We start from the raw sequence: 23744 nt of genomic DNA on the forward strand, positions 1-23744 counted from the left end.
AAACACACCTTTTTGAGATTTTATGGAAATATGAAGGAAATTGGCTTTGGCCGTATTTGTTTTTTCTTCTGGCAAATTGTTTGTTTGCTAAGAAACTCTACAGATGCAGCAGTTTCTGTAGAGAAGGAAGGGATGTTTGTGTAGTGACTGATTAGACTGAGGTATTTGCTGTCAGGACTGCATTCTACCTGTGCTCACTCAGTCAAGTAGTGTATTTCTCATATGGTCATGTGTGTAATGAAGGCATAAAAGCACAGCATGTATACTAAAGGTTACTTTCCAAGGTTGATCGCCAATAATTTTGAATGAAGGATGAATTAAGTTAGTCGCCAACTGTTCATATATAATTGCTTTATATATAAAGGTCAAATTTATCAGCCTTCTCCCTGGCTCATTATATTTAGAGATTACTGAATAAAGAGAGATAGTACAGGTATTCAAACATGTATATTGAGGGGTGTCTGGAGATGTAGATGGAAAAATTGATATGCTTTTCCCGATGGTCATCAGTATTAATAATTAAGCCAATTCTCTGTATCCTGTGCCATCACATGAGTTTATCGCAACTTGTTTATACATGACTTAAATCAGGAGCGCACAAAACACAAACACAAGATGGTAATCTTTTCAGCTGTGTAATTTAAAGAATTTCAGTATGCAGCCTTGATCCTATAATAAGATCCACTGCTGTATCACCCTTTTTTTTTTTTCCTTCTGAGTGTTTTTTCTTATAAATCAAAGAACATCTTCGTAGTGCTCATTTAGGGCCTCATGTGCTATGCATTCCTGAGTTCTACCTATTGATCAGACTGAAATAACTATGAAGATAAACATCTTCAGCACAAAAGTCTTTAGTAAAATAATTAATCTTTGGGAGTTTCCTTTGTGAGGATGAAGATGCTTATTTCAAGTCCCATATAGTTGGGGCAGGGACAAAGCGAGTGAGATTTTTGGTTGGCGAGGTCCAGGCATTGATACACACCAAAATACATGGGGTATCTTAGGCACTCTATTGTGTCATTGCTAAGGAGTGTTGTGGGGACAGTTATAGGGTTGGGGGGGTTATACCTATGACCTCTGTAGCCCTCAGTACCCTCTTAGCAGCAAGGTCTGCGTTCTCACTCATGCTGAACAGTCTTTTACAAGTAATCCCACTGATGTCAGTGGGACTTTTGTGTAATAAAATGCTGTCTGACAAGAATATGGATATGAGAATCTGGCCCCGCTTGCACTAATTCCATTTTAATGAATACTTAAATGGAGTCGTTATTAAAAAAGTTTATTTCCTAATATTCAATAAATCAAAACTATAAAATCAGTTTGCCAGTTGTTGCCACTCTAGTCAAAGCCAGTTTCTCTTGTATTGAAAAGAGTAGTACATACTGTTTCCATTCAGGTGAGATTAATTGTAATACTTTTATCTGCTTCATAAGATTTATTTCTAATAATGAAGAGTAAAGAAAACTAGGGGAGCTTTAACAATTTAGTATTTATATTACAGCACCATATATTTGTGAGATGTTTCACAAACGTAGAATTTGCTTAACCTAAGAAGTTTATTTGGTGAATGAGCAACTTCAAAACAGCATTTAAAAAACAAAAAACAAACAAAAAACAAACAAAAAAAAAACAACCTGTCTTTGATCATAACAATTTAATTTCATAAAACGGAGCATTAGGCACTACGTGATAATGCTGAGATGCACATTAAGGCCTGCTAAGAGTAGGTTGATCTGATGAAAGAGAAGTGGAGCAGTAGTGTAATGTACTACTGAGGAAACATCCTGACTTGAGTCCCCACTGTTCTGGAACAGTGTTGGAGTCTCTGTATGGAGAACGACTTGATTTGAGCTGATTTTTATCATCACATTGAAGAGGACTTATCTACTTAATTTCTATAGTGAACTACACATGAAAGAGTAGAAAACATGCTCATGATGCTGTTTTGACCTTATTGCACACTGACAAAATATAAATAAAATGCCATGAAGGATCTTTATATCTGTATGTTTCACAAAAGTTGGAAGTATTCAATTCCTTCGAGCTGTTCCAGAAAACAGGCAAGTTTTCTGACTTTATACCTTTGCATGTGCCAGGATTCAGGGGTCTGTGGTTTTGATGCAGTCTACCCCAGTGTGGAGCCAATGATGCCAACTCCTCCATTACTCTGCAGCAGCCTACCAGGTTGTTTTTATAAGTTATCTATTTTCTCCACCCATAAATATTGCTCCTTAAAGGGATATTGAAATGAAGATAATTTGACTTTTCAGTACTAGGTCTTCTAATGTCAGCCGTTCTGTGTTTAAACTGTTAAATTTTCAACAGAATTAAACATGTACATAGTATGTTCTACCTCCTGCAGGCTTCAGTTGTTAAAAGAAAATAAATCACTTAAACAGGGTCATGAGCAACAAAGGCCAGAGCGGGTTCAAAGTTTACAGGTCCCTGCATTTATCAGGTAGAAATATGCTACGTTTCACTATTTCATAAAATATCCTTTTATGAAAAAGCCATCAATCTTTGTACGTCCTACTAAAACTGATTTCTCAAATGAAAGAAATGAATGATGACACCAAATCAAGAAATCGTTTATGAGTTTATATTTTTGCTGGACCACCAGGACTTTCACATACGTTTTCAATTTTGGTAAGGATGTGATTATTATGTGGATACTTTTCACTCCCACCATCTGCACTAAGGGATCTGTCAGAGCTGCGTATTCTTTCTTGGGCAGATCAGGATCTGTAGTGCTTTTTAGGCAGTGAGAGTTATCATTTCTATACATTATCTAGAGTCTTTTGTGTTACACGTCTGTGTAAATGAACATAAAATTGAGGAAAGCTTATGCTTATGTTATGTTTAAAACTTTTTAAAGATTTCTGTGGGATGATTTCTATGTGATTGCTATCTGAATCTTACTCTGCAAAACTTGACTTTCAAGACCATTTTTTCTCTTCTGGTCTTCAAAACCATTGCTGCATTTCCCCCTGGGGTCACCAGGACAGGTCTTTGTCCTGCTGAGCAATTTTGATACTAACAATTGGTATTGAGTGTTCGCACTTTAAGTATTGTAGAGCTAGAATGCAGTAGTTTGGGGTAAGAATAATGTAAGAAATTACTATATTGCTCACCTAGCAATGGCATCTAACACAGCAACCAGCATGCTATGCTGTAATAAGGGAAAATCAGGTCTTATAGGTATAAGGCATGGTCTCCCTTTCTACCTACAGAAAGCAAATGAGCTCAGCCTTTCTAGGTTTCCAGTGAAAAAGGAAACAATCAAATTTATAGTTTTATGAAATACCAGTCTCAGAAGAAGAAGGGATGGGGAGGTTGGTCTGAACTGAGAAGGATCATGGTGCTTTTAAAAGGAGCTTCTCACTACGAGTGAGCAAATTTTGAGGGAGAATTCTTATTCCAAGTTGCAAACAGAGTAAGAATTTAATGTAGAGCTAGTATTATCAGAACACAAGCCTTGCATTATGGCTGGCATTATTATCTTGCAGCTTTTACTGTGGTTACAGGGTCCTGCATAGTAATTTAAACAGCCTACTTTTGCATGAACATGCTATGAAATACATCTAAGGACTCTGCCAAAGATTCTGGAAACCTTACATACAGAGAAATCACAACTACTTTTCAATAGACACTTTACATTGCAAACCAGTCATCTTCCCAAAACAAAATCTATCTTGTCTGTGTGCAAAGTTAAACAAAACTTTCTGTTCGTATAGCAGTGACCTTACAGAAAGCACTGCTGTTAGAGCAGGTGAGATAGGAAGTTCATCTGGCATTGACCTTGCATTACTGTTAGGACACGTGAGATAAGAAGTTCTGGATTTTATTTTTCAGTGTTGTCTTAAAAGAACTGCAGGTTCTCGCTGCAGTCTGTGGGCTTTTGATCTCTATGTTATTCAAAACACCCTGAAAAACAAACTCATAGGATTCTGTAACAATTCATCCAGATGTCATAATAGTGTCCCCAAGTCCACAGTGTCACGAGAGTTCCATGTACTGTTGCTTTATAGCACTCAGTACCATACGCTGTGCTGTTCTTTCAGCCAGAGTCAGTGTTTGATTAACGCATCAAAAGCATTCAAAGTAGCAAAGAGAGGTCTGGGACCATGTGAATAAAGAGCTCGTAGACCTGTTTGAGAAGATGTTCAGCACTGAATGGATTCTCTACCTGGAGAAAAGCAAATCAAGAACTCCATGGTATTAGGTGTCAAAAAAGGCAGCATCTCTTGTAAATGGAATAGAAGCATTATCTTAAAATTATCTTAGAAGCTTTTTCCCCTCCCTCTGACCCTTATGAAATCTATGGAAACCCTGTTAAATGTTGAAGATACGTCAGTATTTCTGAAATGGGTAAAGTAGTTAAATTCCATTCTGGTGACCATCTACGCTGCAAATAGTGAGTGTAATCTTAAATTTGAAGAGGAAGTCTCTAAAGAAAACTTTATTAACGTATTCTGTAAATGCATGCAGTTTTACAAGTGCATTACCACAGGCACATATAATATGTCACACTGCACTGTGTAGTTTGGCATGCTACATCTGATCCTGACTGCTGAGAGATGATTTGGAGGATGATGGATGGGCCTCCAGAACAGGCTGTCAGAACAAGTTGTCCGTGGAGGACAGAGGAAAGAAAAGGAGCAGAAAGGTTCTTTCTTGTCCCTTCTCAGCCACTGTTTGACGTGCCGTGAAATACAAACATACTTTCCTTCTTTAATAAGACATTGAATGTTTTTATCATCTGTCACTGATTACCACATCAGCATGGTAAGAAATCCTTAGCTGATCCATGGAATTACATCATCTTTGGAGTATTTTCAATTATAAATGTATTAAAGAATGAAGGATGCACTGTAGAAAGTATTGACAAATATCTGTTCCAAAATGAACGGGAAGTATATAATGTTTTGACATCCCCTTCCAACTCCAGGAAAAGTGAAGGTTTCACTAGTTAATTATGTGCTGTTTGACTTTACTTTCATTAAAACTCAGATTTAATACAGACAGTATACAGAGTGCCTGGTTTCTCTGTATCTTTCAATATTCAATATGCATTTGCTGAATATCCTCTTGCACAACAGTTCTCTGAGCTGTATGGTGACTTTATTGTGACTGTCTCTCATCAAGAAATCTTTTCATACCTGTAATCAGCCTTTAGCTCTGACCCTCTCTATGAGAAATAGTCCCATAGGTTTTCTTGAATAAAAGATTTTGAAGGATATATTCCTCTCTAAGGTACCAGAAGTTCAGCGTGCTACTATTTTGTAAGCCTCAGAAGAGAGCAGAGTTATCTCTAAAGCAGTGCAGCTTTCCATTTCTGAAGGATCTCTCTGACAAGGAATTACACTACCATTATTATTCTCCCTCGCCGTTTAATTCTAACAATACAGTGATGCGTGACTTATAACTATCTTGCTCTGTCCTCAAGGACATATTAATGTGCAGCTAGGTTAGAAATACCTTCTTTGAAAGTACTCCAATGATGGAAAACTGTTCTTTTCAGAGTTCTTTGCAACCTGAGACATCTTTTCTTAGGAAAGAGAACAGTTCAGAAACTTCTTAACCATTTAAATGCACTGCTAGCTACTGCATTCTAACTTCTCTTTTTTAAAATTACAGTATATACGTGTTGCACATTTTAAACCAACTGTTTATAATTGTCACTTTTTCTTTCTTTTCTGTGGCCAGCTTTTGTGATAAATCTCATTTATTTAGGAGCAGTGTCTTGCTTCCATAGCTTACATGGGTGCAGATACTACCTTTCATGTTATCTTTGCTGTTTTAGAGTGCACAGTGTTGTGTTGTCCTTCTTGTTTGGGAAATATCTTTACAAAACACTGTACAGAAATTTGTGCCTGTACATTCACAACAGATTGCAAGCTTCTGTTTACACCAAGGATGTGTCAGACCACAGCAAGGTCTAAACTTAATGACAAAACAACTGTTTTTTCTTATTCCTTTGAATGTGATACCTCCAATCAGACAGTACTTTATAACCTGTTTATTCTTTAATTAACTGCCCCGCACTATATTCACTTCTCAGTACTCCTTCCTATGTTTGCAAGAGTCATAACTGATCAGAACTTAGAAGCTTGTAATGTTTCACGTCTCTGCTGGATTTTAAATGTTTCCTTTTTCAATCACATACAAAGAATTCCAAATAGCAAAACTATCAGTAATCTCAAATAAATAAAAACACCAAAACCAGGCTGTACTTTTCTAAAACACTTCTAGAAAGCACATAAAAAAATAACATGGTTAAGGGCAATGCCAGCCTTTTAGTCAAGCTTTAATAAGGACACTCGGTGAATCTCAAGAGTAGAAGTGTGAACTTGGACTGTCTAGAAAGAAATACCTCATGTTCAAATCCTGAGGCTGAGACTAGATATTGAGGAGTGCTGCCGGACGGTTTCAGAGGTTTATTTCCAATTGCTTTTTTCTTTCAAATCTTCTACTTATGATATCAACTTAGTTGTATGGCAAGTTGGTAATCGCAGCCTGAACCTCTGATTAATCAGCTGAGGCAAGTTTTGGGTCAGCTGTGGGAGCACAGGTGAGAGAAATTTAGCTGTGCTCCTAGAAGGGTTAGAGCTTGACTCCACCTGCTCTAGACCTCATTTAAGGGCTGACCACCACTAAGGCAGCATCTCTTGGAGATTGCTTCAGCATTTTCCAGTAAAGGCATCCATATTGGTGAGTTTTTCCTTATAAATAACCTTTTGAATATCTGTTACCTTCTTTGTATCATTCCACCTTACAGTAGTGGTCAGAAAAGTAAGTATTTCTCACTAGAAAACCACTGATCAGAGGAACTTTACACTGGAGAGTGGCTTTTGAGTGTAATCACTACAGGAAGGGATGTTCTTACTGACCAGGAATTCTGCCCCTAAGAGATTTTTAATGGTAACTGTTTTTGTTTTAACTCCTGTTAGCATTTGGCTGGATTTTGTCTCATTTGTGTAGCATGCGATGATGGAGTTTTACATTCAGTTCTTCCACTTTTCTAAATCACTGAGTAAATGATCTGCTTAAGAAAGAATGATGTGACTGTGCATGTGCTGTGAACGTGCTATGTCTGGCTATGAACAAAAGTGGTCAGTTATGTTGCAGTGTGTGTTTGTTTTGTAAGTGTCCTAAGAAGGCTGACAGAGATCACATCTCCGTGTTTTACTGCTCAGTTGAGACTGCAGCCTCCAGTTGTAACAGATTGCTGCAGAGCCTTACTAGGCAGATCAGTAAGCAGTATAGGACTTCAAGAGCTGATGCAATGGGGTTTGTGTTATGATTTCATGTATGACTGTGTGGTTTTATATCTAAAAGCCAATCCCTGTTGATAAGCTAGGTAACTTCCTGAGAAAAATAGTCTTCTCCTTTGTTACTAGAAATGAATTGTTCCTAAGCTACAGGTTTCTGTGTGTACAGATTCATGCATGCACTAGTGAAAAAAAGAGATGTCCTTTTGTGAAGAACAGCAGGAGTCCAATACCTGGCAACAATCTGGTGGGAAGTTCTGCTGTTATTGAGGACTCTGAAGTCCTCCTGTAAGAAATCTTGATAAAATATATCAAAGGATGGTTTAATTGTATAGTAAACCAGACTTGTAGCAGAAATGTAAAGTCATGGCTCGAAGCAGTGATTGAGCACCTGGTGATAAGGCAGGGCCAACCCAAGGGAGCTCAGGCACATTCAGCGCACCTGAGTGACCAGAATGGGTGAAGCCAGGATCCATCCCTTCCCAACCCTCATTGGATTGGCAGTAGGGGTGAGGGTATCTTGCTGGAGATCTGTGATTCAGAAATAGTCACTTCTGTGGCTGTACAACATCCAACATAATGTGGCTAAACCAAATTGCATCTTTTAATCCATTGAGAAACATGTTTTGCTGCAGCCTGAATTAATTAGTCTGATGGGATCAGCCACTGCATATTGGTTTATTGGTAAGGCCTGTCCTTGGCTCCTCATTTCTCTATTAGTTTCATTTTTCAGATGCACAGGAGAAGGTGGGGAGGACTAAGGTACCTCGTGGTCTCTCTTGTCTCTCTACTGTAGGACTGCAAAGCAAGCTGCAAGCCCTTACTAGGTGAACTGAGTCTCAGAATGTGCTGTAGATCCTGTGTAGCAATGGGAAAAAAACCCAAAACCTGAATAATCCAACCAACTTAATGACATTATCGAAGGTAGCTGTTTAGTAGTTTAAAAAACACGTGGTTCTTTCCCACTTCTAAAAGGAGTACAGTAGAAAATTGGAATTTTATATCCCATCATTGCTGAAGCAGATATTTAATGAAAAGTTATAAAGTATTGGAATGTGGATTATATCAGATGCATGTGTGTTACAGTCATGTATATTGCTTATTTATTCATCGTTTAGCAAGGCAGAAGGTATTTGTAACCCTACTTTTACAATTACATCAGTTTAAATCCATACTTAGCAATGACTATTCAGATTTCTCCGTACCTCCCTACTGACATCTGTGTAATTTCCATTTGAGTGAATGTTCCAGCATGATTTGCCTGTGACTCTATGGGTCACAGCATTGCACTGCACTAAGTAACCACAATCTCACGCAGCCTGTCTGCAGGAGGAGGCAAGTGTTTTGAAATTCCAGTGTTGCCTTGAGAAGTCATTGCTTTAGGAAGTCAGTATCAGCAAGCAAGGCCGTAAGTGCCAGAGGCAAGTGCTGCATTATGAATGGCACACAGCAGGCTGGTAGTCATGGTAATATGAGAGATGTATCTCTGTCGCATACTTTTCTACATTTTCTTTGTTCCACCAAAGTCTTGGCTTAGCTGCTGCTATCAGAAGTCCTGCTCTTGTTGTGCAGGTGAGATACACCTGACCGGCTGAGTGCAGCACCTTGCCTTCATTGAAAAGTGGAGGAGTGGTGCCCATGAAGGCTGTGCTCTGGGTGTTCCAGCCTCCAGGTTCTTCAGCAGTAACTTGGGAAGGATGAACATCTGTTCAGTAGATGTAGAACACTACTGGTAGCAATGAAACCTCAAGGAAAACAGTTTTAAGCAAAGTATGATGAAATTTGGGAGACAGGGTTTGGACCCAAGGATTAAGAAATACTTTATATATATAAGATTATTATATAAGATTAATCTCATGTATGTATGTGTATGTGTATATATATATATATGATAAAGCTTTTTTCTCTACTGTAAGATATAATTAGGCCTATAAAATTTTATTCCCTTTTTTGTGTGTGTGAAATGTGTAGATGCAAGGCAAAGATTTTTAATGCTATTGAGCTGTTTTATGTTGTGCTCTTTAGAAAATGAGACATGAGGACTTCTGAAAGCTGTTGTTTTTCTTGACTTCACCTTCATTAATCTCCTTTGATTTCTGGAAGGGGTTATTTTGTGAGCTCCACCGATGGGTAATGTTTTCTTTTCCAAAGTTCATGATTCTTCTATTCAAATCACTAATTTTCGCTGTTACACTCCAGTGCTTTAGTGCTTCCCAGGCTTCGAGGAATGAGTTTAATTAGCAATGCTGAATAAATTCTGAGACATGATTCATCTTTCTTGTCCCTGAGATCTAAGTAACAAAAATGCAATTTTAGGATGCACTTAAAAGCCTTGTCAGGATGGTTTATTTTCTCTAATTGGTAAAAGATTCTGATGTAAATTTTGAAGGATGAAGGAAGTTTTACCTGTCTGCCTGTTTCCAGTTCAGCTGAGAGATACAGGATTCACTCGTATGTCCTTGAAGTCGCTGGTATTTTGATTTCAAGATGTGAAGCTACGAGCAATACTTGACACACACATTCCAAACTAAAAGCACAGTAGAGCATTTTCAGACCAAGCAATTGATTTGGCACATTTCAAATCAATCCCACATCCAGTGTGGTTTAATTTGGCTCTGAAGCTTTCCATATTTTGAACAGAATGTATAGAAATCCACTGAAGAGAAAATGTAATTTTTCAGTAATCCTGAGCGCTGCTGCAAAGAGGTGCAAATTCTGTCATGTCTTTTTTTTTTTTTTTTCCTGAACCTGGAGAAAGTGTATTTCTAAGGCCTAGGAGTATAATATAGGGGATGCTGAAAGTGGGTGGAGCAGCAAACACAGTAAATGAGGACTTCAATGTAAAACTTTGCCCTTTGGTTTGCCCAAGTAGGCAATACTAGCAGCTCTGAGACCAATAGCATTTGGCCGCTGCATATCGCCTGCTGTGCTGAAGGTTCGGAGCATCTTACACACATCACTCACGGATGATGTTTCTGCCTTGTGACAACTGTGGGAGGAATTAAATGCAGCTTTCCCAAACTGACAGCAAGGACTCCAAATAGTAACTTGCCCGAGGACAGCCGTAAGGCAAACAAAGCCAAACGGCCTGACTGAGAATCCTACATTTCATTCTGAGACCACTTCCTCTCCTGTAGGATGCAGAGCACTGTGAATAAAAAATATGGGTTGTTTAGTATCTTTCTCATCTGGGCACAAAGAAATTAAGGACAAATTGTGGCTGTAGCCAGTTCCCTGGGTTTTGTCAGATCCAGACAGATCCCAAATGTTATTTTAATGTAACCTTAGAAGAAACCTCTTGCTATTAATTTTGTATTTATTGCAGTTACGCTGACCCTAATGATTTTTTTTTTAAATGAATTTGACAGTTATCACAAATATTTTTAGTGCAGTTTAATGTCATTAAATATTACCTTTCCTTGAATAAGACTTCAATGAAATTAGAGTAGACTAACTACAAGGACTGGGTTCTGGAAAGGCAGAGGTGCTGCATTTTCCTTAGTACACAGAATAGATGTAAGAAAATTGTATTTTATGGATACTTTATAAATATATATGTATATATATTCTATATATATAATAGTAGAATCCATCCCCATGTCACATCAGTACACCTCACATAGAAGAACAAGCTCCTTCAGAAGGAAACCCATATATGAATTCAGCCCTTAGGTATTAGGTGTAGTTTGTTATGCCTTCAGGAACTCCTAGGAACTCTTTAGGGAATTCATTAGGGAAACCTTCTTCTAGATTTATTTTTAATTACTTTGTTCTCAAGTGATAGGCAAGAGAGCTAAACAAAGCCTCCAAAAAGGACAGATTGTTCTGCTTCTTGCAGACATTATCTTGTTTTCTTTTGTGAAGTTTGCAGTCTTTTTGCACCTGGTGGCCCTCGTTCTATTTGGAAGAAAGACAAAGAATGAAGTGTAGTTCTTTGTGTATGAAATCATGAAGCAGTCTAGATACATAATATTAATAATCCAGGTCATCAGAAATATTAAACAAATGATTTGAGGTCCAGATTCTACTGGGTTCCAATACTTCATGAACTTCAGAGCTCTGGTAATGTCCCTAATTGGGATATAAATAAAGCAAACCCTCTCAAAGGTTTATAGGACTAGACTTTGTCCTCTCTTACTGCCTTAATTTATGATTGTTGCAAAATCACAAGCTGTGAAATGTGTTGGTCACAGAGCTGATGGCAATAACTTCAGAATATGAATGAGAGCATCTGGATTGCTATTTACCTTTGTTTCACCAAGTCAGCTTTTTGTCTTTGCATCATTTAACCTCAGAAATACGGCTGGGTTAGAGGGACTTGGGGAACCTCCTATGGAATAAAACATTTGCTTTCTTTCTTAACTTTGCTAGTTTCTTCTGTGAACAAACATACTGTTTGCTTTCTCATCCCTGTGCTGTTCATCTACAAGAATACAAATCAAATTCATGGAAATAAAAATAAGCAGCAGCTTCCTTGTATAAAAACTTAGGGGCTGGTGTGTTTTATGTTGGCTGTGTAGTGACTTTGGTAAGATGCAGGCAGTGCCTGCATAGCACACAAATCTTGCTTTAACCCTGTTTCATAGACTTTCAGCAGCACACGTATATTTTGCTTGCGTTTAATCACAGATGAATTTCTCTATGGCTAACTTTGATGCCTCTGAGTTTCAGCTTCCATATGTGGTAAAAGGTAAATATATGATCAAGCTTTTCCAGATACTTGTATTTCTGGGGGGCTAAAAACTAATGCACTGAGTGTTCATATTGGTCACTAAAAAATGAGAATCCATTGTAGAGGGTGTGCTAAGATCAAGGATACTTTACCTTTCTTTTTGCTCTTGATATCCAGAATATTTGAGTCTGGTTCAGGAATAGCTTGCTGTAATTTAATGAGCTGTATTACATGGGAATAGATGACAAGTCTCTCAAAGGCCATGGTGAGTGCAGATGCTGTAAAATGAGTGGTTCCTGATGTTAAGAGAGAGAACCAAAAGTGTTTGAAAGGTTAAAGATAAAGCTAAACATTGTCTAGTGCTGGAAAAGGCTGCCTCTGAGCATGAATGCAGGGCTATCCACTAAGCGTATTGTGCTGCATGGGTGTTCAAGGTGCTGTCCCTACAGGTAGCTTTGTGCAGGTAACCAATCTGAATTGCTTAATCAGTTTGTTAATTGTTCTGCATAGATTTCATACAAGACAGAAATAGTTGGTTTATCACTGCTTGTTTATTTGTCTGTTATGATTTTTGAACAGCTTATTTACAGAGGTGTCAGCCAGACATGGATGATCTATCTTAGGTGGCATAAAATGACAAGGAATTTAGAAAGTTATTCTTCCTCTCATGTATACCTTCTGTCTGTCTGGTCAGGGTTTGTTTCCTTTGCACTGTTCTTTTGCATTCATATGGGTTGGGATTACCTTTCTAGAGCTGAGATGTTGAAAAGCTCTTTGATAAATGATGTGAGAAGGATTCTACAAATACGTTCCAGCATCCTGAATAGTAGATGGGTTTGAAAGAAATTTAACATTAAGGATCATAGATAGCTCCTGAGTCCAGAGTTAGTTCTCCCCAGACAGACTGTATATAGCATGTGACAGACAGGTTCCTTAATGTTATTCTAGTGTCATGCTGGATATATATATATACACATGCACTACGTACATCCCTACCAATGGTGTGTTATAGAGATATTTCAGCTATGTATATGTATGTATGTGTACATTCATTTATGTCTTATCCTCTTTCAAAAATCAACAACTATGAACAGCATCTTTATGATTTTCTTTCACAGGCTGTAAATGGTTATAGTTTCAGCTTCTTTTTTTTGGCTGAAACCAAATTTTCCTCTTTTCCTTAACTCTCACAGGACAACATACTCACATGCCCTATAATAAATATTTACAGTTCTTGTGCTTTATACCAACTACTGAATTCATCTGCTTTAAAAGCTAAGAATCTTATTGCCAGTGTTGACTCTAGGCAGATTTTATGTTCATGATCAGAGCACAATCTTTCCAATGAGGGTAAGTTTCTTTTTCAGTCTTTTGTGTTTGTTTTTGTTTTGAATAACTTTAAGAAGGAGCACTTTACTCAACTGATGGGTGGGTGATTCTAATAGTGTTTCATTACCCTGTTATGTTTTTTAATTCCTCTGCTGAATGCTAGAGCTGGAGTCACAGAGAAGTTCATCCAAGGTTCTTGGTCTCTTACTGGATGATTAAGTTCCTAATAAACTTAATGTAATGTATTTCTCATTTGGATCTGTGGTCACTTATTCCACCATTGAAATGAAGAATTCACAAGAGAGGCTCAGGTTCATATCAGTATTTTCTTCCAAGGTTTCTTTGTCCAGAGGCCGTGGTCAACACATGCTGGTCAAGAGTCTCTCCAAACCTACTGAATTCAGGTAATTCTGAGAAATTCCACTCAGGAGGCTGGATTCCTGTTAGCATTCTGCTGGTCCTCTGTGATATCATATTGGGTCCCACGTTTCTTCCTTAGGGGCAATAATTGTAAAAACAAATGTAATAAAATCAAAGGTGAATTCTGATACCAAATGGACTTTCAGAAGTGCTCTCACGTGAATGTAATCCAAACCTACTTTAAAATCGTTGCTAGTCATGTAGTCACGTTTCCATTTTAAGAAGACATGATGTTTGTGAATGAAATAAGTAATATTTACTTAAATTTAAATGGGTGATTAGAACTTCTGCTTTAAATTCTTTCCCAGTCAAAGCCAAAATGCAGCTGTGGGATCCTCACAGGGATGACTGCACAAAGAGAAAGGTCCTAGTGAAAACAGCAATGGTGAAGTGATGAGGTTTATCTTCCTGTTTTGCATATTAGCTTTTATAAATACCTGAAGGTTTTGCCTGCAGTTTATAAATAACTTTCATACAACAGCAGCTGCAGTGGAGCAACTGAGATTATAAAAGAACTTGAAAAGAGCCTGGGTTAAACTAGCCTAGTTGTAATCAGGTTGAAAATTTGTTACCTGGGAGTTGAGAAATGAGCCTGAAAGAGGCAGGAAATTGCTTCATAGGGGTAACCGAGATCCAAGCAGTCGGGAAGAGCTGCGGTGGGCTGGAGCTGTGCCGGAGAGGGCTGTGGTGTTGAACGTTGCATTGGCAGTGACGCCAGCTAAACTCAGCAGCAGCAGGGTCTGCAGTTCATCAGTTCTGACATCCAGTAGGTGTCATTGCAGCCAACTGGGATTATCGGTCTCAGAAGGCAAGGATGATTTGTCAGGGTGCAGGGTGGGAGAGAGGGGAAACCCAAGCCGAAATAGATGATTTCAGAGCTGTAAATCTGCGAGCACGTTAGGAAGAGGATGCCTCTATTTATATTGAGATTTTTTTCCAAATATGTAAAACTGTGATTTCCCATCATTGTCCTCGTGCCTTTAGAGACATCTGTGTTTAGTTTCCTGCGGATTAAAAATAGATGTAGAAAACAAGAAACATTTTCAATCCTTCTTGGTGAATTTGGTTTGATTAAAAATGAATGTGCTTTCTGTCTAGAGGAAAGGTACGATTTACATAAATTACAGCTTGGACAAATGATTATCAGAAAGATTAAAATAATCTCTTGTTGATAACCGAGTCATGAAAGTCTTGGTGAAAGTATTTTATAGTGGGTCACAAAGCTAGAATGGTATTGAGACACAGTCACACTTCTGTCTTAAAGGGACATTTCTCTAATGAATTGATTTAGTACAGAACTACTCACAGAAGTAAGAATTATTCACAAGTGAGAAACGGTAATGTTAACCCTTATCTTCATATATGGAACTGGTGATAACGATATGAAACAATATTTAAATCAAGTGTTTGGGTTAGTTGCAGAGTCAGACACTCCATAACATTATTTCTTGTATGTAATAATCTTTTTCTCTTGGGACCATGCTTGAGTTCACAAGATGACAGCTGTGGTGTTTCTCAATTAATCACAGTGGCAGTGCATTATGCATAAGGCTTTGGCCTCTTCATTTAGGAAGTTCTTCAAATATCTTTTGTCTCCTAATTGAAAACCAGGAAGTGGCTCATTTGGATGACTCCAGTGTCTTTTAAAAGCTAAATAACCCTTAGGTAGATAATTGTTATCCATTGAGGACTGATATGGGCTTGTTTCAAAGGGTCAACTTCTGTGTGTATTACTCGAAGGATTGTATGAGTGAGGCTTACATTTGATGTTTGGGAATGCAGCGTATTGTACCCCTCCGGTGTGTTTGGGCTAAGAACAAAGAGCACGGACTCCCTCACAGCACATTTTGAAGTGTTTTCACCAACATTTGCACAGCTCCTTACTATAAACTGTTTAGACGGCCTTTCAGAACTTGCTTACAAATAACAGAGCATACAGCAGAAGAAGCCATACCTGATCATTGCAGATGAGCTATTCATGTTAATATTTACTAAGCCATACTAGCAAAAATAGAGAGATTGTGAGCTTAATTTAGAAAGATATTTGGCCTGTAGCACACCACGTCCAGTACCTCCAGCAGAGGCACAGAAACACAGCATGGCAGATAACAATTCCTTTTAGTCTCTGCAGAAAATACTAGGACTACACAATTAGTTCTATTTCTGTGAAAATAAAAAACAACAATAATAATTCTGTGAAATAAAAATAGCAGAAACAATTGAAAATATACTTGAGGAATGTTGGGCCAGTTCCACAGAGACATAAGTAAACACTTATGTTTAAAAACAAGTAGAGCTGTTTATCAGTGGAGAGGTTTTCAAAACTGGCACTGTAGTCAGCCCTTGCTGTGATGGTAATACAAAATCCTTTCAATGCAATACTATGATCTGAAGTGATGTTGAGAAGGTGGTCAAGCAGACTGACCTGCAAATACTGCATTTTAGATAAGTATTTGGTTACTGTTCCTTACAATTGCCTCTTCCTCCAGCTACTTTCAGTCAATTAGTTCCAGTCAGATTCTTTCCATCAAAACACCTTTTATTTCAGAAGATGCTGGCAAAGTGGAAATACAAATGGCTTCCATAAGAGGCTTGTGTATGATCTCTGCATCCCAGCAGACTGTAACCTTCCTCCTTTCAGGGTGAAAAGGAGAACCAGCTGCCCAGAACTGTGACACCTTGTTACTGTATGGTAGAACTTCTGTAATGGGTCAATTTCCTTCTGGGTAGAAGATAGTAGGCCCACTCCACAGATCTTTCTAGACTCCCAAGAAGCTGCTACTACTAAGCTAAGTACACTTGTGTGCTTAATTCTTCTAAGCTGTGTTGCAGAGCTGCTGTCTGCTACAGCAGGTAGGAATGTTGCTCCAGCTTAAATTCTCTGTGCCCATGTTTTCCTTGCAAACCTTGTTCCTTTCTCCCTCATGACACTTCCTTCCAAGGGCAGAGTAGGTAAGGTAATGCATGGTAGACAATCCTCTTCCTGAGCAGTGGACTGTGTTGTTGCCAAACTGTTTGTGGCATGTTTCTGAATGACTACTGGGTTTGCTTTATCACTGTGCTGGGTTTTGTGATGGTAGAACACCTGTGAGGGGCTGGGGGCTTCATCCTTTCATCTTGGAAACTTAAAATTGATTGACATTCCTCCTGTATATGTGGGAACTGATTGTGCTAACATAAGCAATGAGACCAGGATTCACCATGTTACGTATATTTTTGATTGCATACAAGCAGTTATGCTAGGCTTGAAAAGAGTAAAGACATTTAATATTTAACATAAACAAAATAAAGTAAAAGAAAAAAATAAACAAACTAAAACAGCAAACAGATGTTATAATAGAAGTACTAGCTGCCATGTAAAAGGATTAGACACATCTACAACTGATTTGTCTCTTACAAATTACTTTGATTTGGGTCCAAGTGGAAAAAAATGTATATCCTTTACTACCATATTCCTGACTGAATGTTTCTGTTCCATTTGTTTTTCAGTTACCTGTTCCAAGTTTAGAATAACAGTTGAGACAGCTAATTTCTTAATGTTTTATAGCAACTAAAAGAAATTCTAATCCCTTCCTATAGAATAAATTGAAATTTGTATACTTTTCCTTAATGTGTGTGTATGTATATATACATATTAATATATAGCTTTACATACGTTCAGTTTAATGTGTGGTTTGATTAAATGTTCAAAACAACCTCTTCACTAAAATAACATTTCAATTTATTGTCGATTAGGCTGGAAATCTTTCATGTGGTTCTTACTCAGGTCAGCTTTCTCTCTGTGTTGATCAATAGTCAGTCTCTTAAAGCTGAAATACAGGCCTGATAACTGTAATCTTGTCTCTTAACTTTGATAACTCCTTTAAGCTTGGGAGATCAGGATGCTGGAGAATCTCACATGCATAGCAGAGATTATTTATAAGATTAAGTTGACCCCGTACACCTTGACTTAGGAAGTTTCATATTCTCCTGTAGAAGTTTTTGAGTAAAGGAGTTGCTCTAATACTTATTTGCTGAATTATGGATGTTAGCAAATAGAATCACAGGCAGTGAAGAGCACTTTGTGTAAACACAGTGGTTTTTGAGAAATTTTGCATCACTTTTCAAAAACCATTTTAAACCTTTATCCAGTCAGGTCACATGCCTTGAAAAACATGGACACTCAGCCCTTCAGTGTCAGCTTCCAATGGAATAAATATGTTCTTCATACTGGAATCTATTCAGATCAGTTGAAATAAAGTAGATCAAACTAAACTTCTCATGTACGCCCATTTATGTCATTCTTTTCAGTATACATTTGTTACGATCCATATGTGTTGCTGGCAAAAATGAGACCTAACACCTTTTCTTCAACCTCTGCTGAGAAACAGCAGCTTAAAAAGTAAGAACTGCAATTGTGCTGAAGATAATACTGAAACACAAAGGTTAAATAAATGTGTTTGTTTTTCTCTTTTCCCCCCATTTCTGGTGGGCAAGAATATAATCACTTAGCATTTGGGGCTACTCATTTTTCCTATGAATGCCCATGTGTATTTTAGGTGCTTGTAGTAGCTCTGCTATACATCTGTACTATCGTTTTAGAGTTGATAATGGAAGCAAGGTCGTTCCTTTAGTCTTCCAAAATAGAGATGCATTTGTTTGCTCTTGAAAATTCATTTACTAAATATCTGTGAAACATAAAGCAGACCTGGGGCGTTCTGTGAATCCCTCTGAATGCTGTGTCTTTGCCTCTCTAGCGCTGATCTGTAGACCAAACACTTCTGTGCTAAACACAATAGATCTGTAGCAAATACCAGTAAAAAAAACTAAGGGGGAAAAAACCCAAACCCTGTATGTTTATTTTCAGGAAATTTTCTGGCCTTTGTTGTGTTAATTACAGTTCCAGAAGAAAAGCATGTCATTGTGACATTCTATTCCCCCACTTTGGGGATTATTGTTATTTGCACGCATTACTCTTTGTTAGTTCATTCATATGTATGTATGGCATAGCTCATTTTTCCTTAGAATATTAAAATAATATTATTCCTTCTTGCAGAGGAATGGCAGTTTTTCAGCATTTCACATAATCCATAAGGTTTTGGTGACAAAGTAAATTCTATGTTAGGTTGTATTTTTAACTCATGTTGTCTAACTCATTACATGTTATGCAGTTGTCATCAATGACCATGGCTTTTGAAGCATCGGCCTTCCCTGTTCTTAAGAAAAGGCTTGCATGAATTTTGCCATGGAGATTCTAACTTAGACTGGATGGCTCTTCTAAGGCAGGCATTTATTATGACTTGAGAGTGTAAAATTTAATAGGCACATCGTAATTTATTTAACTGTTTTTACAGAGATTCAAGTTTTTGAATTATAAGGGCTTAAATTCCTGAGTTCCTGATACTATTGCTGATATCAGGTGTAATTAGTTAAGCCCAGAACAAAGCCTTTGAATTCAGGGAATGAGTAAGAGACCAGAATGTAGCCTTTTGATAGGAGAAGGGAACAGCATTTAAAACAAACCTAGACTGGCGTGCCAACATGGGCAGTACAGTAAGCGCAGCATGTGCATAAGCTCTAAATTGGATGGTGGAAGACTCACCAAAGCCTGATTAGTTTGAGTGCTTCTCTGAATTAATTGGAGCAGCAGAGAAATCCAGCCGGTCATGAACCTGCCTCTGTTTCTCCTTGTTGCCCCCGAAGTCTGTTAGAGCAGGCTGTGACAAGCTTTTCCCCTTGTCTGGGTTTTCATCTGTCAGGGAAATAAAGGTAAAATAATGTTTAACTCTCGGTCTCCAGTGGATAATAGGTCTCTTTTCTTTTCCTTGTTTGATGGGGATTGTTTTTATTAAAGGAAGGTCTTTGTTCCTGTCCTAAGGTTCCAGATGGTTTTCAGGGATGAAGATGAACAAAGAATTGTTCCTACTGTGCTGAAGAGCTTTTCCCCCTGCTTGTCCGAAAGGCAGCAGTTCTTACCAAGAAAACAAATGCTGACTCTGAGGGAGCTCAGAGTTTCATCAATCAGGAGACCACGAGCAACAGCATGAGGCTTACACAAACAGACACACACTTGCACGCATACTCTGTGCTTACCTTTCCCTCTTCTCTCCACTCAGATTATTTAAAACAGTTGCTATCGAGTTGCTTTTTTAGAGAGCATCTCTGTACTTCTCGAAAAGGTGATCAACTTTGTGAACTGCGAGTGCTTAAATTCATGCAAATTGAAACAGGAAAAGGTTTTGTTTACAGCTATATAGCCTCACTCTGGTATTGCTCAACAAAGCGAAACGAGAGCTTGGCCTCCTTAGAGACATATAGTATTTACTTTAATGTCAGATGAAGGTGTGGCTATCAGAGAAAAAGGGAGCGGGATTATCGCAATATCTTTTTCCTTTTACAAACTACAGTTAAGAGTGATGTTATTGGTAATTATTTTAGACTGGGGGTTTTCAGAGCTGCTCAACATTAGCCTCGTATTTAGCACACAGCAGCTTTTTCTTCCCCTGAGAAATAAAGCTGAATCTCATTGTAGTGCTATGGCAGTATAAAGTGATTAGCAAATCCCTGCAGCTGGGAGAGAAGGGAGCAGACACTCCCTAAAATCTCCCTTCTGTAGTTTTATAAATGGACATGCTCAATAAATGACCTCATCTCATAGTGCATGTTGGAAGTGAGGGGATTTGCTGGGAAGCAGAGGTGTTCCTAGCGGCCTGTAGATGGTTTGGGTTGACAGTAGTGTTTGTGGCCCCTAAGATTCTTAAAACTTCATCAAACAGTGCTCTGCGTAATAGAACAGACTGCAGTCCAGGAGTACGAATATTGGTTACATGTGCTGTTCATCTGAATGAGTCAGTACTGTGCTTTCAAGTATTGCAGCAACAGAGTTATACCGATACTGAATTGTGGATCTACCTACCTGCACAGGGGGGTCTTGGCTATGTCTTCTTCCCTAAGGTAGGAACCAGGTCTTTCAGCGCAAGTATTACCTTCTCAGATCAGCTCTTGGTGTCTGGGTTTACCTGGTGAGAACTGCAGGATGAGATGCAGCTGCAGATAAGACAATAAGATTATTCATGTTTTTTAATGATACCTTGTGGTAAATATGATAAGGAAAGAAACAGCGACAAAGAGCAGTTATAACCAGTTCCCCATAGTTCTGGTTTTCAAAACATTTGTATCAATTTTGGCAAAAAATGTGGGAGTGGTAGCAGCAGCGAAGGAGAGAGAGCGCTTAGGCTGGAGTATAGTTTCCTTTTGCCAAGAGCAAAGAAATTATAAAAACAAATTCTTGGCTGAAAACTTAAAAGGATAGGTTTGGAATGTTATCTTAAAGGACGTTACAATCTTGGAGCTTCCAGTCATGCCCCAGATAAAGCACTTTGTTTATACATTACCCCATTTCATGTGCAATGGCTTCTATGGTAGGTGAGCTAGAATTATTCATCCTGGCTTTGGAGAACATATAATTTAATTAGAAGTTTGCTTTCTTTCCTTTTTGTACTGTGTTTTTATACATGACGTGAACAGTCTATATTTCTGCAAAAGAAGAGCTAATTAAACTGTTCAGATATATTTTGTATTGCAGTTCTGGGATTTATTCTCTTTCCTGTGTAAATGCTGAGAAAGCCGAGGGTAAAGCTGTAGAAACACACAGGGTTTACATCAAGGTGACCTGCAGCAGAATCCAGAAGTGGGTTTTTATTAAAACCTTTTACCATCCACTTTAGGCTTTGATTTTAGATTTTATCTTTGTGTTTTGTTTGAAAGAAAATGAGACTTTCAGAGTTGTCAGGATGGGATTAAATTAATGTTACCGTTTTTATACTGACGAATTACCTAAAGTGCAGCATTTCCAGAAATATGCGTTCCCTTATGACTGAGATCACAGTCTGAATAGCATTTGCATTAACAGTAGTAGAAAAAGATGTCAGCTTAGAGCGAGCTCTGGATACCTCTGTGGGCTGTTAAAAACAAGCCACAAAGGGCTGAATTTAGGCCGTATTGATTTAGATGATGGTACAATTCTAGCTTCCGTTGAAACTGATAGCAAAACTCCTGTTGCTTCTGCTAGCAGCAGAATTTCACTCTGTACAGAAAAGCATGGGAAAGTGGAAGAAGATCTGTAAATGGTTTTGAAACCTGGTGCTTTGGTTCTCTATCACGCAAAGGAAATACTTTGTTTTTTCTCTTGAATGACCGGCTGTTTTGTTCCGTTTAATTGTGTGCTAATTTGCAATTACTCGAGCCTGACAGTACCAAGAGACTATAGAATAGAAGGCACGATCTTTTTACATGGACCTGTATTGTTTTCAGGTGGATCTACTCAATACCTCAGTCTTTTCTTAAGGAGTAAGAGCGACTTTTGCTGACAGCTGAAGTAATTGCTGTACATGGAATAAAACTGTTTATCTTTGTTTTCTCATTCTGGTTCTAAAATTTCTGTGGATTCTTACAGATCTAAGCTGAAATACATAGATAATTTTTTTTCCCCACATGCAATAAAAGTTGTTTATATAATTTTCTGATGCTTAAATGTTCAGATAACTAATGTAACTATTATCGAGAGGTAAAAAGAGTGGGGCACATTTAAAAGCAAGAAATTTTATTTTTATGTTCTATTCTTTCTCATTGCTTTTCACTTCTTAAAGCTTTTCTACTGCTTTTTCCAACTCCCCTTGAAATTAATGAGAACCGGACTAAGTCCCAAGTGCTTTTTATAGACCTTAAAAAGCATGAAATGATCTTTGGTTCGAGAAGTGACTGAGCGCTGACTTTAAAGCGTGTCTTGCTGAAGGGAGTTAGGAGCCATCTGCTGGTGCAGCAGGTTGGTACTGAGCCGGAGTGGAGGCAAAGCTTTAAACAAATAGCAGTAAGTGATGCTTCTGTCACTACGTTTGTCACAGTTTCTGCTTGCTTCCACATTTGAACACTGCTGGAAAAGATGTCTGATACATGAAGCTGACCAGATTTTGCTGAATCCCACTGGACGTGGGTGACGGTGTGGGCATTTTCATAGTGATCAGTTCACTTAAGAAACCAGCAAACCACACAGACCCTGAAGGTCAAGTAGAGGAAGGAATAACAGCACGGCTTTCCCTGAAGTTTCTTATCTCTCTCTGGTCATTTTTGTCATGTCATTATAACATGCCTACTACAGAAGTTCTTTTTGTTGTTGTTTTTTGGCTCTTTTTTCTTCTCATTATGCTGTCTCAGAAATAGAGGGATCTGTTTTCAGTGCAGGATACTTAAGGAAGGTAGAGGCGCTACATAAGGTATGTGCTGTTTGGCAGTGAGAATGAGCTTCAAGAGCCTTTTGCAGCAGTTCAGTTATTATCTGTCAGCTTTGTTGCATCTCTAAAAATCACAGCTGTGTAGCAGGTTGGGGTCAGTTTAGCTCAGAAGTTCCATGGTATTCCTTTCCTCACATCTCAGTCCCTAAAAGCACACTTTGGCCAAAGGTGAGAGCAGTAGAAAAGCCAAGCTCTTGTGATTCTTCAGAAGAAACATACAGCAACATAAAGGCTTAGGAAGGTTTTTTGACTGGTCATTACTGATTATATTGCAGACTTTTTTGATTGCTATTGTATACCTTTATGGCTGCGTACAATTAATTATTTTATCATTTAGATAGTGATTTATGATTGTGTAATTGTTATTATTATATACTTTTATACTGAAGGGACTGGAAAACAAGACATATGAGAAGTAGTGAAGGATCTGGGTTTGCTTCATCTGTAGGAAATGAGGCTGAGGGAAGACCTCATTGCTGTCTCCAGCTACTTGAAAGGAGGTTGCAGTGAGGAGGGTGTTATAGTTGATTTTCTCAGGTGGCAAATGGTAGGACGTGAGGCAGCGGCCTCAGGTTGTAGCAGAGGAAGTTTAGGTTAGATGTCAGAGAGAATTTATTCATGGAAAATGTGGTCAGACATTGGAAAGGCTGCCCAGGGAGCTGCTGGAAACACCATCACTGCAGGTATTTGAGATGTGAGGTTTTGCCCTTAGGGGCATAGGCTGGTGATGAGCTTGGTAGTGACAGGTGATGGATTTGCTTGATCATCTAATGGTTTTTTTCC

General features: G+C 38.3%; 1 long non-coding RNA gene across 1 annotated transcript; it reads right to left on the reverse strand.

The window, feature by feature from the left end:
* Window positions 1-12474: 12474 nt before the first annotated feature.
* On the reverse strand, window positions 12475-20128 carry LOC107314358. The gene is made up of 4 exons (XR_001555374.2): window positions 19765-20128; window positions 19274-19423; window positions 14265-14696; window positions 12475-13766 (listed from the first exon to the last, which is right to left on the reverse strand). It is a non-coding gene; the product is annotated as an uncharacterized LOC107314358 (long non-coding RNA).
* Between the last annotated feature and the right edge of the window lie 3616 nt (window positions 20129-23744).

Source organism: Coturnix japonica, chromosome 5 (genome assembly GCF_001577835.2).
Source record: "Coturnix japonica isolate 7356 chromosome 5, Coturnix japonica 2.1, whole genome shotgun sequence".
Lineage (NCBI taxonomy): Eukaryota > Metazoa > Chordata > Aves > Galliformes > Phasianidae > Coturnix > Coturnix japonica.